The sequence below is a fragment of the Alligator sinensis genome, unplaced genomic scaffold (assembly GCF_000455745.1).
Source record: "Alligator sinensis unplaced genomic scaffold, ASM45574v1 scaffold652_1, whole genome shotgun sequence".
NCBI classification, from domain to species: domain Eukaryota; kingdom Metazoa; phylum Chordata; order Crocodylia; family Alligatoridae; genus Alligator; species Alligator sinensis.
Window position 1 is genome coordinate 2,789,015 of NW_005842010.1, and position 13,925 is coordinate 2,802,939.

A 13,925-nucleotide genomic window follows, 5' to 3' on the forward strand; every position below is an offset into this window, starting at 1 on the left:
TAAAACCTCACCAATTCCCTTCTGTGCCCCCGTGATGAACTTATAGGTAGCCACAAGGTCGCCTCTCAACCTTCTCTTGCGGAGGCTGAATAGATCCAGTTTCTCTAGCCTCTCCTCGTAAGGCTTGGTCTGTAGGCCCTTAACCATATGAGCGGCCCTTCTCTGAACCCTCTCCAGGTTATCCGCATCCCTCTTGAAGTGCGGCACCCAGAATTGCACACAGTACTCCAACTGCGGTCTGACCAGCACCCAATAGAGGGGAAGTATCACCTCCTTGGACCTATTCGTCATGCATCTGCTGATGCACGATAAAGTGCCATTGGGTTTTTTGATGGCTTCATCACACTGCCGACTCATGTTCATCTTGGAGTCCACTAGAACTCCAAGATCCCTTTCCACTTCCGTGCCACCCAGCAGGTCATTCCCTAGGCTGTAGGTGTGCTGGACATTTTTCCTCCCTAGGTGCAGCACTTTGCATTTCTCCTTGTTGAACTGCATTCTGTTGTTTTCTGCCCACTTGTCCAACCTGTCCAGATCTGCTTGCAGCTGTTCCCTGCCCTCCGGCGTGTCCACATCTCCCCATAGCTTTGTGTCATCTGCAAACTTGGACAGAGTACATTTCACTCCCTTGTCCAAGTCACTGATGAAGACATTAAAGAGTATCGGTCCGAGGACCGAACCCTGTGGGACCCCACGTCCCACACCCTTCCAGGTCGAAACCGACCCATCCACCACGACTCTCTGAGTGCGACCCTCCAGCCAATTCGCCACCCACCGGACTGTGTAGTCATCCAAGTCACAGCCTCTTAACTTGTTCACCAGTATGGGGTGGGATACCGTATCGAAGGCCTTCCTATGCTGCATATCACAATGCTGTTATGGAAGTTAACTATTGCATTGTATACAGTCTCAATAAATCATATTATTCCTCTCTCTAGTGCTCATCATGTAACCATTGTACTAAATAGCAGCTGCTTTCTGCTGTCTGTGTGCTACCTCATTAGCCTACAGTTAACTCCTATATATTCACTTAAAATAGTGCTGTGTATGCTGCATGGATAAACTGCACCAGTAGAATTAAGCAGATTTGAGCTACTAGAAAAATAAGAATGGTATAAATACAGTAGAATTTGTTATATAGTGTACCTTGTGGATGTAATGGTTGTTTTCAGATACAAGCCCTGATTTTGCAAGATCAAGGGAGTTTTGCTTTTGACTTCAGTAAGCCAGAAGTCAAGCCCAGAGTGTTTTGTGTATTTCTGGGTGCACTGTGATGAGAGAGGCTAGTATTTACCTTCTCTGTACTTTAGGTAGGGGAAAATTGGTTGCAGATGTCTCACAGATGTGCAGGATACCTTTTTTCATTGGGAACTCATTGTAAATCTGTTGCTTATAATGTACTTGGTCCAATGGTTTTTAATTTAGAGAATGGTGGGAACATCTCTGCATATGACCCTCATATATTACCATACAAGAGGTGGCTTGGTTTGGGTTTGTGGTCTCTTGGGGAAGCTGTAGATTTATTGAAGGGCTGTGTTACCACAGGGACTTGGGGGAGTTTGATAATATATCTTTCAATGATTATCAAAGCTGTGAAGGAGAAATCGGTAAAAAATGGGAGCTAAAAAACTAAATAGGACCGTAATAAAAAAAAAAAAGCTATATTAGATTTATTTTCTTTCTTTTTCTATCAAAGTATTTGGTAAAGTTGAAGTTTAATTCTAAGAAATGGGAAAAAGGGAAAAATCTTAATTCAGACATATTTTTTTTTGGAGCACTAGTGAAATTAATGAAGTCTTTCCAAAGCAGAGATCAAATGTCCACTTTTAACAACTCATTTTACATTTCATTTCTCCTTTTTATAAAACTGCCACTGGCACAAAAATATATACATACATACATACATGAATGAAGAAACAAACAAACAAAATGAACACTGTTCATACACTGAAGGATAATGTTATTGAAGGCCATTAGAAAAAGAAGGGGGGAAATTTCAGTGAGTGGGCAGCTTGTGTAGACAGCAGAAGGCCGGGGCTAATGGGGCTTAGCTCCCACAAACGTGGGGCAGCAGGGGCTTAGCTCTTACAAACGCAGGGCAGCAGGCGCAGCGCAGAGGGCTCCAGGGCAGCCTGGCCACGGGTTCTGGGCGGCTGCAGCAGTGGATGCACACAGACATAGACACGCAGCTGCATCCTGCACACAGTAAGGATTGTAGCCCAGCGGTCTGTGGAGCACTTCCCACCACAGCAGGCAAGTCTGTAAAGGGGAAAGGGTGTGTGTGGGGGGCAGATCAAGGCCCCCACAATGAGGGAGGGAGTAGAGTAGAGGCAGGAGCAGGGGTAAATGGGTCCTGGGGTGGGTTGTGGGATGGTTGCAGCCTGGGCAGCTCATCCAGGGCTGCAGAGGGGCTCCTGCTGCTGCGGGCACCCCAGGGGAGGCACAGGGACATGTGCCACCCAGATTTGTTTGTGGGGTGGAGGTGGGCTGCCATTGTGGGCTGGGGATCTGCACCCTGCTGTACAGGCACATAGCATTGCATGGCTCCCAAGGCACAAATCTGTGCACACATCTGGGGGTCATGTGCCCCCTGTGTGTCCACTGCGGTGTGCACAGCAGCAGGAGCCCCTCCATGCCCCTGGACAAGCTGCCTGGGCTCTGACTGTCCCACAATGTGCCCTGGGGCCCCATCCACCCCAGCCCCTGCCCCACTTCCTCCCTCACTGTGCGGGCCTCAATCTGGCCCCCTATGCCACTTTCCTCTCCCCCCCACCCCACCCCTCCATAGGCTTACCTGCTGGGCATGGGGGTGTGTGTGTGTGTGTGTGTGTGTGTGTGTGTATGTGTATACACACACACACACACACAGTATATCACTAAGGTTTTATATATATCTTTGCCCCCCCCCCCCCCCCGTTGCCCCCCCCCCCCGCACACACCCAATAATATTTTCTTCCTCCACCTATGCCATTTCACAGCAATACAAAAAGGCCTGGAAAGTACTGTATTTACCTGAATTGAAGCCAAGATCCTTTTCTCCTTTTAACATGTGGAAAAGTGATTTTCATCTTGGATTCAAGTATCAGGAAGTGGATGGCAGGCAGCTGCTGTGGTTCCTGCCCCTGCCTCTACTTGGAATTGGGAACCCCCCATTTCTGATTTGCCTTTGCTTGTGCTATTACTTGTCTTAGTACACAGAGGCCTAAATTCTATTTTATCTTTGTGCACTTAAGTGACACTTAAATATTCTTCTAACTGCCATTTTTGGGCACTTTCACAATGTTTGGATTCCACAGAGGCAACTCATCCTGTGCTTCCACATTGAGCACTCAATTAATCCCCCTTGTCATCAAGCATTTTTCCCACTCTGACCTAGACAGAACAGAATTGCTGGAGAGTGCTCTGGGCAATGTATGGCCAGTGGCCTGGTGGTTAGAGTACTTTACTGGGAAGTGGAAGACAGATTCAAACCCTTTATGAGTGGCTGTGGTGGGGGATTGTTTTTCCTGTTCCCTAGGAAAATGGTCTAGCCACTAAGCTATTGGGCAAAAGATAAGAGAGGCTGCTACCAGTAGAAATACACAGAGTGATCTGCCACAGTGGAAGTTAAATCCAGATGGTGTTTAAGTGCCACAAACTGTAGCTGCATGGCTATATAAGTACTGCTAAAATACAGAAAGGTAAAACAGAATATGGCTCATAGTGTACTCCACTGGTCTGTAGCAGTTAAAGGCTGTGCACAGTAGTAAAGCAAAAGCCTCTAAACACATCAGGGAAACAGTGTGGTTGGATGAACTCAAGGAAGCTGGTGTCAAGTAGAGGGGGGCACATGACAGAAGGACAGAGGCAACTGTATAAGGCAAACTCGAGATAAAAGATCTGTGCCCTGCAGGTTATTTATTTATTTAATAAACAATGCCAGCAGTCTTCTCAACCATTTTAAAACAAGCCATGGAGACACTATTTAATATCATCCATAGACAAGTGCTCAAACCTGTTAAGCTGCAATCATTAGATGGAGGCTCCCTCATTCCTTTTGATCAATGTTTGTGCATGAGTGGAGGTGTGCCTGCATTTCAGTGGACAATTAAAACCTAACTCTTTTTTTTCCTTTTAAACATCAGCCAGACAGTAACAATTTCAGAGCAGCTTTTCATGCTGCACGGCAATTAGTTGCAACAATAAATATCCATTCTTCACAAATCTCAAGTTCAACATTTTCTTTTTAAAGGGCACAAGCGTGGTATGCACTCTTGTTGTGTCATTTCACAAAGGAAAATTTCAAAGATGTATTATAGCTAGACTGGGATTAAAAGAAACACTCCATCTTCCAGATTGCAAGTTATTTGCATCTGAATCCATTTTTTTTCTCTACATGTCTATACAGGTTTCCCTTGATTTATGCAGTAGATGTGTTCCCAGGGAATGGTGCATAAATTGAATTTGCAAAAAGCAAGCCTAGTTTACAATTAAACATATAGGGATGCATTCCCAGAATGGTGAGGGAGGGAGGGAGCAAGGCTGGGGCTAGGGAAGGGGCGGGGAGAGGGGTGCGGCACAACCCAGTGGTTGCAAGCAGGTGGTGTCTGCTGCTCCTGGGCCTGCAATAGAGGCTGCACTGGGCTCTTAGCAGTGCTCAGGGTGGGCAGCAGCCCCACTCACCCCACTGCTCCACTTCTCTCCAGTCACTGTAGCTCCTGCTACAGCAGCCCCGGGAGTGGTCAACACCAGCTGCCTGCAGCCACTGGGCTGCACTGTGCCCCAAACCCCACAGCACGGTGCAGCCTAGTAGCTGCAAGCAGGCAGCATGCACCGCTCCCAGAGCTGCAGCAGGGGCAGGCAGCAGCCTGCAGCAGGATGACAGCAGGCTGGGACTGGTGGCCTCTGCAGACTGGGGTCAGCAGCCGCACCAGGCTCTTCCCGGCGCTCGGCAGCAGTGCTGGGAGGACAGGTTGTGGGGAGCTATGGCGAATTTTGGGGTGGCAGCAACCCCCTCCCATCACCACAGACCACCCCGAGTGCTGGGAAGAGCCTGATGCCAACGCCGGCCCCAGCCTGCTCTTGTACCACTGCAGGTGGCTGCCCACCCCTGCTGCAGCTCTGGGAACAACAGACACCACCTGCTTGCAGCCACTGGGCTATGCTGCACTGGGGGGCTCGGGGCATGGTACCCCAGGGGAAGCTGAGCCCTGGGGGGTTTGGGGCATGGCACAGCCCAGCGGCTGCAAGCTGCTGGCATCAGCTGCTCCCAGAGCAGCTGCAGCAGAGGCTGTGGTGAGTGGGGCCCCAGCCCCATGGCCTTTTCCCCTCCCTTCCACTCATGGCCCTTTCCCCTCCCCTCACAAACTCATAGACTTACCTGCTTGGGGGAGGGAGGAGCGCACCTCTGCCAATTGCATAACAGCAAATTTACCTCACATATAACAAATTTTAATTATAAAAACAGCCATTGCATAAGAGCAAATTTGCATAAATTGAACTCACATAAGTCAAAGGAAACCTGTATATATACCTTGGCCCCCAGTTCCTGGAGTTTTTCCAGGTAGTATTAAAGTATGAAGAAAATAATTATCATATTTATTTTACTAGTAAGACTGTAGCCTACAACTTGTTTGTATACTACCAAACATAAGATTTCACACCCAGGAGGAAAAACATTCATAACAATATTTAAAAACTTTAATGTTTCCTGATCTGTAGCACCAATGTGTGACATTTTCTCTGAGAATTACTTTTTTTGTTACTCATTATTCATCATGGATCATTTTCTTGTTAAAAATTTTCCTTTGTTCAATCAGGAAGAATAAAGAAACAAAATTTGGCTGAAAAGACAAATGACAATTTAAATATTAAATACCAAGAAGTCAAAAAAGGATGACTTTTAAACAAACTGTAGAGGGGGAGAAACACTCAGTAAAACTATTTGGTAAGCAACCTTCAAAGAAAATTAGGATCAGTTTGTGCTGTGAGGTCAAAACGCTGTTGTAACCACGATGACTGGTTTGTGAACAATCAACTAATCAAAAAAAAAAGAGAGCTAATGTATTACCATTATCAGTGCTGCCAATCCTTGTGATATTATTTCAAGTTTCATGGTATTTGGTGGTTTTCCTAATACCCGGTTCCTGGAGTCCTTCAGTTTCTATAGCTTTCATTAAAACTCATACTCAGCTTTCATTACAAACAGTACATTTTCAGCCTTTATACTTGCAGAGAAAAACCTTGAAAAGATGGCCCTAAGTGTTCAAAAAATATAAGGAAATAAAATTAAAAACAAGAAACTTGAAATCTGGCTTAATCTCAGGAGTTCTAGCTTCACTTCATGATTTATTATTATTATTATTCTTCCTTGGGGTTGATAATACTGAATTATTCATTGTAGAAAGGAGAAACAGCTCTATTAATAGTTCTGCTTCACCATCAAAATGCTGCCAGTCACAGTAGCCTACAGACACTCTGGGCCAGATTCTCAACTAGTGTGAACTGCATAGCTCCATGTACCTCAAAGAAGCTATTCCGATTCATACTAGTTGAGAAGCTTAGCAGAATGATCCATAGTATTTATATAAAACACTTCCTACCACAAGATTGAAAGCCCTGGATGAACAAATCCCTCACAGACACCCAAAAGGGAGATGGTTCTAGGCCATCAGTTATTTGCTTCATTTTTCTACAACGTTTGAAAAAGTTTTACACCAGACACATGCCATGTCTGTTCAGTTCTGTCGCTTCATGACCTACAAACATCAAGGAATCCATCACAGTTCTATGGCCATGTAATATCTGTATGCAAGTCTACCTCTGAATAGAAAAGCCAACAGAACAAGCTACACTAGGCAGTAAGTATTAGGAAAAATCAAGCAGTTGAGGCTGCACATGTCTTTTTTAGTCATATGTGTTAGGGTGACAATAACTTGGATTAGTAGGGAGCACTGGATTTGCAGCTGAATAAAAAGGCATGACCTGTGGCCTAGCAATGCTGCTAACCACAAGGCAGAAATGATATAATAAAAATATATTGCAAGATGCTTAGGCAACCAGATTTTGCTTATGAATGCTTATGCTAAGCCAGCAATTTGCTTACTCTAAGTAACCATCTAAACTGTCAACCATTTTCTGAGGAAAAAGCAGTAAGTGAATCTGTGCGAGTCTGTGTGTTGTGAACCAGCTACAGTGAAGAATGAGATAAGAAACAGGAACCCAAAAAGGGTGGAAGATGGTAGAATCTGAGACAGAAAAACAGACCAGACTGTGGAAAACAACACGTACTTGGTAACAGTATCTGAGATGAACACATGCAAAAAGGTGAATGGTGATTGGTGAAGAAGCCTCCAGAAGGTTCCAGGTTTTGGTCAAAGTCCACCCACTGACTAAAGAGCAGGAGTCAAGGTCTTAGACATGCGCTCATAGCAAAAAGACACGTAAATGAATGAAATGCATAGGCAATTCCATGCTAATTAAGCAAACAGTAAACAGAGGCCAAGCTTGAGATAGGGGAGGAAATGGATGGAACAGAAGGCGGGACAAAAGTGAAGCAAATGTTAATGGGTATAAACCAAAGTGTATAAACGTAGGAAGAATCTACTGTTCAGGGCAGTTCCCCGTATTCTGTCGGTGAGGGAGCTGGTCTGAAGCTGTCTCCATTCCAAATAAAGCTGTGGTGAGCAATGTGTGCTGGTGTTTGCTTCCTACTCTGGCTAATGAGCAACAGGATCCACGAGTAATTGGACCATCGTCTCCCTAGTCGTTGGGTGCCTCATGGAGTTGGGGTCTAACAATACACATGTGCAATTCCCTTGTTGAATTAACCAAAAGGCTTTAAAGAATACAGCTAGCTTCATGCCAAACAGATTCAATAGCTGAATTCCCTTTGCAGCATTTTTTTAAAATTTATCATTAAAAATTATATATCACAATGGCCCACCATCCCTGAGCCTGATGATCCAAAATGTTACCACACTACAGAGTAGGAATATTTTTTAAAAATTGTAATTGTTAATTTATATAACAATATTATTAAAGCAAGAGTAACATTTTCAGAAGACAGCACTTACAGACCTAAAGGATTTAGGCACCTAAAGATCCAGGAAGGTGTTTGTTTAAAAGGCCAGGAAGCATCTAAGGTTACACCTACCCTGTTAAAGGGTGTGCCATCATGAGGCACTAGATCCTAAAAGAGATGTAATATTGCCCCCCTTAACATGCCGCTCAGCACGTGACAGTAAGTTCGCTTTCTCAGCAGTGTTTGTTGGCATAGCCTGGCACTAGACTAAAATAGCTGTAATACAGCTATTTCAGGACACCGTATATTTTGAGCAGGCCTGGCAAGGTTCACTGTGGTACTCTGGAGCACGGTTCTTTGAAAGGTATAGTTGTCTAACTGACAGTCAATGGGACCTAGCTATTGAGACTTCTGAGACTTTTCTAAACCTGACCAGCAACATATCTCCATCTTTAGCTGCCCAAACACCTTTGTAAATCTGGTCTTTCCTTAGGCAATTTTGCTTTTTTTTCCCCTGTCCAAAAGGAAGTCTGAAATCCTACCTGCTCTTCCCTCCCCCTGCTCCTCCTCATACTCTCTCCCACCTCAGAGCCCTGTCATTGTTAGTATCTTGGTTGTGAATTTTGCAAGAAGAAAACAAAGCTGCTTTTTGGTTAGTGGATTTATTTAAAGGGTTTATTTTGTTCTCCATAGATAAAAAGGGCAATTGGATTAGAAATGTGGTGGGAAAAAAAGAGCACAGTTACCCAGAAAATGCTGCAAACTGCAACCCTAAAGCTTTGCTCACTTCGACTTTTTGATTTTTTCTTTGGTTTTTCATTATTGGTTCTTGTTTGGTTTTTAGGCTTTTTTAAATAATCTTTTAGTTTTTCCAATGCCCATCCAAGATTGGGTTAGGCACTTTTCTACCAGGTTCTGTTCACAGAATTAAAAAGTCTCTACCTTGTAGAGACAGGACAAAAGGTGGGACAGAGGAAATCTCCTTTTTACAAATGAGTAAGTAAGGCTCTGAGGAAGTAAGCCTTGGGTAAGCCAGGATATCTATGACAGAATCATGACTTAGATCCAACTCTTCTGAACACCAGGCCAGTGTTTTAGCCACGAGAACACCCCTCCTCTTAAAATAGAAGTATTATAATTACTAGCTTTGAGAAAGCAATTCTCAAATATCACCAAAACTCTGCTTAGGCCTGCATGGGAGTACAGGCTCATACTCCTCACTCACGTGAACAGGCTACAAGGCTATGCACAAGGACTGAGAGAAGATCAATACCACATCTATGCAAAAGGATGCTTTTCTGGATCTCTTGAATTTTATATTGGTCAAGGTTCTTCTTGTTGCAGAAAATATTTTTTGGAACAAGAACCTAATGACAATTCTTTGGATAAAGCTCAAGAAGCTGTCATCCCCCCAGTGATCCTGTTTGCTACTATTTTTATTTGATAAGCAGATTCTTATATTCAGGTCTAGATTTGAGAAGTGATCTTCAGTGATTCATGGTTTTGAGGCGAGGGGCCCTCTTCATCAGGTTGGCTCTCACTAACATTTCTTTGGCAGGAGGACTGTAAATGTTTTCAATTAGGTGAAAAACAAAACCTCCAGAGAGCATGGCTTTAACCCAAATAAAACCTCTCCTGAATATCATTTTTTCTGCATCAGGAAAGTGGTTGAGACAGCTGCATCACACAGGTGGTACTCCAGGCAGTAAATTATACTGCTTTTATAGATGGCTTGAGACGCGTGGTCTCTGAACAATTAATTTTACCACTGCAGCTTTGACCTGAGAGCACTTTTTATCACTGCAGAAATTTCTTATCAAATTCTCATGTTCAGGTGCAATATAAACACTTCGGGGACAGACTCAGTACTCCTGGCAGGTACAATTGGGAATGAACTATAGAGGAGACAAGGGAACGGAGGCAGAGGCAAGAGACAAAGCAAAGTTCACCCGAGCTTAAAAAAAAGCCTCTCTCTAATGAGTTTAAGGGGCTCCCTTCTCACCCAAAACATGGACTAGGAAAATCTTGGGTTTTGCTTAATTGGTCACCGATGAAAAGAGCTTTACAGATCTGACACTATTGCACAGTTACAAGTGCAGCTGCGCTGATTGCTCAGATGACTTTACCAAGGAGAGAGAACAGTGCAGTCTACCAAGTTATACATCATCTTCCCTTGAACCCATCTAAGGAAAAAAAACCACAACAAACTTGCTAGTTATGGCCCTGATCCTCAATTGAGCTTTGTGTAAGTGAGGCCCTGGAACTTCTGTGACTTCACTGGGGATCTGCGTAGGCACAGCAGTCTGCCTGTACTGCATGCATTGCAAGAATAAGACTTAAAAACTGCTAAGATGGCAAACTGCTCTTTACCAGCTAGATTTCAGTCTCCGTTCTCAACTGAGGAAGCCCAAGGGGAAGAATCTAATGGGGGAAGCTTTGTTTAGTGTCTTTGTAACGGGGGCCTTCTTGGGGCTGATCTCGCTGTGGCCTGCCCACCTGTTTCTGGGGTAACCGTCCGCCTTCTCTCCTGCTATGCCTTGATGTTAATTGATTAATAGATATCAATTAAGCAGGAGGCTGCCCATTTTCTGCCCCGATGCCAGGGGGGCGCTATCTGTGGCTCCTTTCCTCCCCTACACCGCAGCCCAAGCCTCGCAGATGGCATCTAGATGTTATCATAATTACCGGCCCCCACTCTGGGCCCCAGAATCCTCCTAATTGAACCCCATCTGGATTCCCCTCATCAGGTGGTCTCATCCGTCTTCATACTGAGCAACCTAGCTCCCTGAACTGCTTCCCCTTCGGATGTGATCCCCCCACCGGAACTTTCGGCTCTCTAGCCCTGGCCCACCTCCAGGCCAGTCGGAACCCCAGGCCCTCAGCTCTTGGGCATTCCTCGTGGTGGACCCCCAGCCCTTCGACCCTTCCGGTCCTGGCCCCAGCATGGACCAGTCAGGGGAAGCTCAGACAGGAGTTGAGTCTATGGCCCTTTTTCTCTCTCCAAGGGTCCAACCTCTGGGCCCTCCAACAAAGGGGTAACCCACCCAGTTGTGGGGGCTAGGGGGTTAAGGCGCCCCAACCCACCTTTCACTGGGGTGGTAACTGGCCTGACATTTCCTGGGGGCTCCTGTACCACTGAGAGCCCCACCAGGCCACCCACTCCCAGCAGGATGCAGTTTTAGGTCATGCCCAGGACCAGGAGCCTCCTTACCACCCCGTACAGCTCCTCCCTTACCTCCAGATGATATCAGCAGCCCTCCAGGCAGGCAATGTTGTTGCCTGGCCTCCAGCATCAGAACTGCCCTGTTTATATGGGCAGCCCTGAATCTAAAATGGCTGCCCTCATCAGGCACCTGCCAGCTGCTGCTTTCTGACCCTTAAAGTGGCAGGCACAACCAGTGCCCTACCACAGTCTTGCACCTGGAAGCTGGAGAGAGAAAATGCTATAGATGTATTTAGTTCAAAACCCAGGAAAAAAATTACATAGTAAAGGGGCTGGGGAATACATGACCCCCTAATTTGTAAACCTTAACAATCTTTTAATATTCATTCTTTTTTAAGGGTATGAATTTTTCCATTAGTATTTTTCTTTGTTATGTTATTGTGATCTTATTAATTAGTATTTCCAGGGCATAACATTTCAGACTCTCAATGTGTTTTATAATTAATTAGCTCAAGATAATAAGTACCCTTTGGAGATTATTACTGACTCCATTTTTACAGGTAGGTAAATTGAGGCAGAGATTCTACAAAGATACACTCCAGGATCCCCACAATAATCAGCTGGAACTAATCACAATGCATGAAGATAAAGGGCATGGGCAAGCCTTTGCAGGATATGGTCCAAGGTGACTTACAAAGGTCAATATTAGTCAGAGGCAGAGACGCTCTCCTGCTCTGGCCACATGTCATGTTGTGTGGTAAAGTTTTATTGTATCGACTTCATGCATTAGCTAGACTAGAGGCCAGCAACCTTTGGGAGCCATGGGCTGAAAGAACCTGGATTGTGTCCATGCTAGGGCAGCGTTTCAACCTGGCTTCTGCTTTGTTTTTTTCCTGTTGCCATTTCTTCCCCCTCCTCAGCTGGGGCATGGGTGCAGCTTCTTGCTGTGTGGGTCCAGTTTGGGTGTGGGCAAAGCCCCCCTCCATCCCCCCACCGCTAGACTGATACCAAACTTTTGCCACCAAAGCCCTCCCCAGTTCTGTGGGCTGGATCCAGTGGCTCTGTGGACTATATGCTGCTTGAGCTAAAACTAGCATGAACAAAAATACGGTCAGTTCAAGTTACAGTGAAAAGGGTTTAAGTAAGAGTTAATACACAGTATAAGACATCATAATCATGCTACTGACATGGGCAGCATGTATTCTAGATGCCTACAAGCCCATCAGTAGCAGTTGGTACATATAACAGTGTGTTCTGCAAGTATGAAGGAAAAGGCTGTTTCTTCCAGGTTACCCCATCATTTGTAAATAAATAAAATGCCCTTTAAGAATGATTCTATGATTTTTAAACAGCTAAAGAGATTGGAGGTATTTCCAAGGTTTAGTCTACACTACAGGCCTTGTGTGGCTATAGCAATGGTGGCAGTGATATGGTGGTAAAGCCCCTTAAGTCAATGTACCACTACTAGCAGAAGAAATTTTCTCGCTGCCAGAATTGCATCAATTTCCTGGAATGGCAGAAGCTCTGCTGCCAGAACTGTATCCACCCTGAGGGGAAGAAGGGGAGGGGCTGGCTGGCACAGGTAGGTCAGCTAGAGGGTGTGATCTTTTTACACCTCTGCTTGCCAAAGTAAAGCAGCACTTCGTAATGTAGAGAAGAGACTCAGGAATGATGTAGCACTTTGGCACCTCTCTCCATTCCCTATAAGTAGTGGACACTATAACATGCAAAACTGTAATAAACATGGAAATCTTCCAATCTACTTGACCAAAGGCCAAAAACACTTTCATGCCTGTAACATGAGAAAAATTGGCCAAGAGCTCCAAAGTCACAACTTTACAGTTAAATTCCACAGATGTTAGCGAAAGCAAAATAAACCATTCGCTGTTGAACTGTGAAGTCATGTGAGCACACTGTGAAAAAAGGATCAAATCAAGAGACGGCCACATTATAGGACTCCTCAGAATTAACATGTGCAAAGCTAACAAAAAACATGGCCCCCTTAACCAGTGATGGGTGAACATAAAAGTGTTCAGAGATTCAGCTCCTAATCTGAAGTTTTCATTTCACCCTCCAAAACTGTATTATCTGGTAAACTGATTTGCAAGAAAAATGTGCAGCACATTGCAAGTGCCACTGAAGAAGTTCTTGGGTCTATTTGAGCCCTTGCATCTTTCTGGAATCAGGAAGGACAAATGAGTATATTTTCCTTTAGAGTTTACCTAATTTCTTTGGGCCTGGCTGCCTAACTACTCCCAGCTGGCCCCAGTTGCCTGCATGGGCAGGCAACTGCAGCTCTTCAGAGCCCAGCAGATTACACAACAGGAAGGATAATTCTCTGTTTCACCTTGGGCTTCTCACCCCTTGTTCTTAGTTTCTTTGCTCCTACCTTTGATTCCTAGTTCCCCGGTCACAGGGTTCTGCCTGATTGTTCCTAGTGTCCTAGGTCCTGCTTGTTTGTTTTTGGTTTCCTGTTTCCTGGATCTGGCCTGTTGGCTTCCTGGGATCATGCTCATTTCTCCCCATTGGCCCCTTGTGCTCCAGACTCTAGCCCAGTCCTCTGATTGCCAGCTCCTGCCTCATGGCTTAACCTTGACCCATGTCCTGATCCCATACAGCTATAGCAGCCTGCTCAAGACCCCCTACCTAGCGACCCCAGCCTGGACTCCTGCCTCCTAAACTTGGCTGATGGTTCTATCCAGGGTGAGGGCCTAAATCCTGGTTCTTTACTGAACTTGGTCTCCTGACCTGCCTGGCTAA

The 13,925-nt window shown here is 45.2% G+C and overlaps 1 long non-coding RNA gene across 3 annotated transcripts in view; it reads right to left on the reverse strand.

Annotated features, from left to right (window-relative positions):
- Positions 1-13,640, reverse strand: part of LOC102375532 — a 34,620-nt gene extending 20,980 nt beyond the window's left edge. Inside the window, exon 1 of one of the 3 annotated variants that reach the window (XR_323626.3) lies at positions 13,555-13,640. This is a non-coding gene — a long non-coding RNA (uncharacterized LOC102375532). Of the gene's footprint in view, positions 1-6,049; positions 6,573-11,237; positions 11,276-13,554 lie in introns of those variants that run through there. The other 2 variants (XR_001357881.2, XR_323627.3) reach the window with 2 other exon arrangements.
- Between the last annotated feature and the right edge of the window lie 285 nt (positions 13,641-13,925).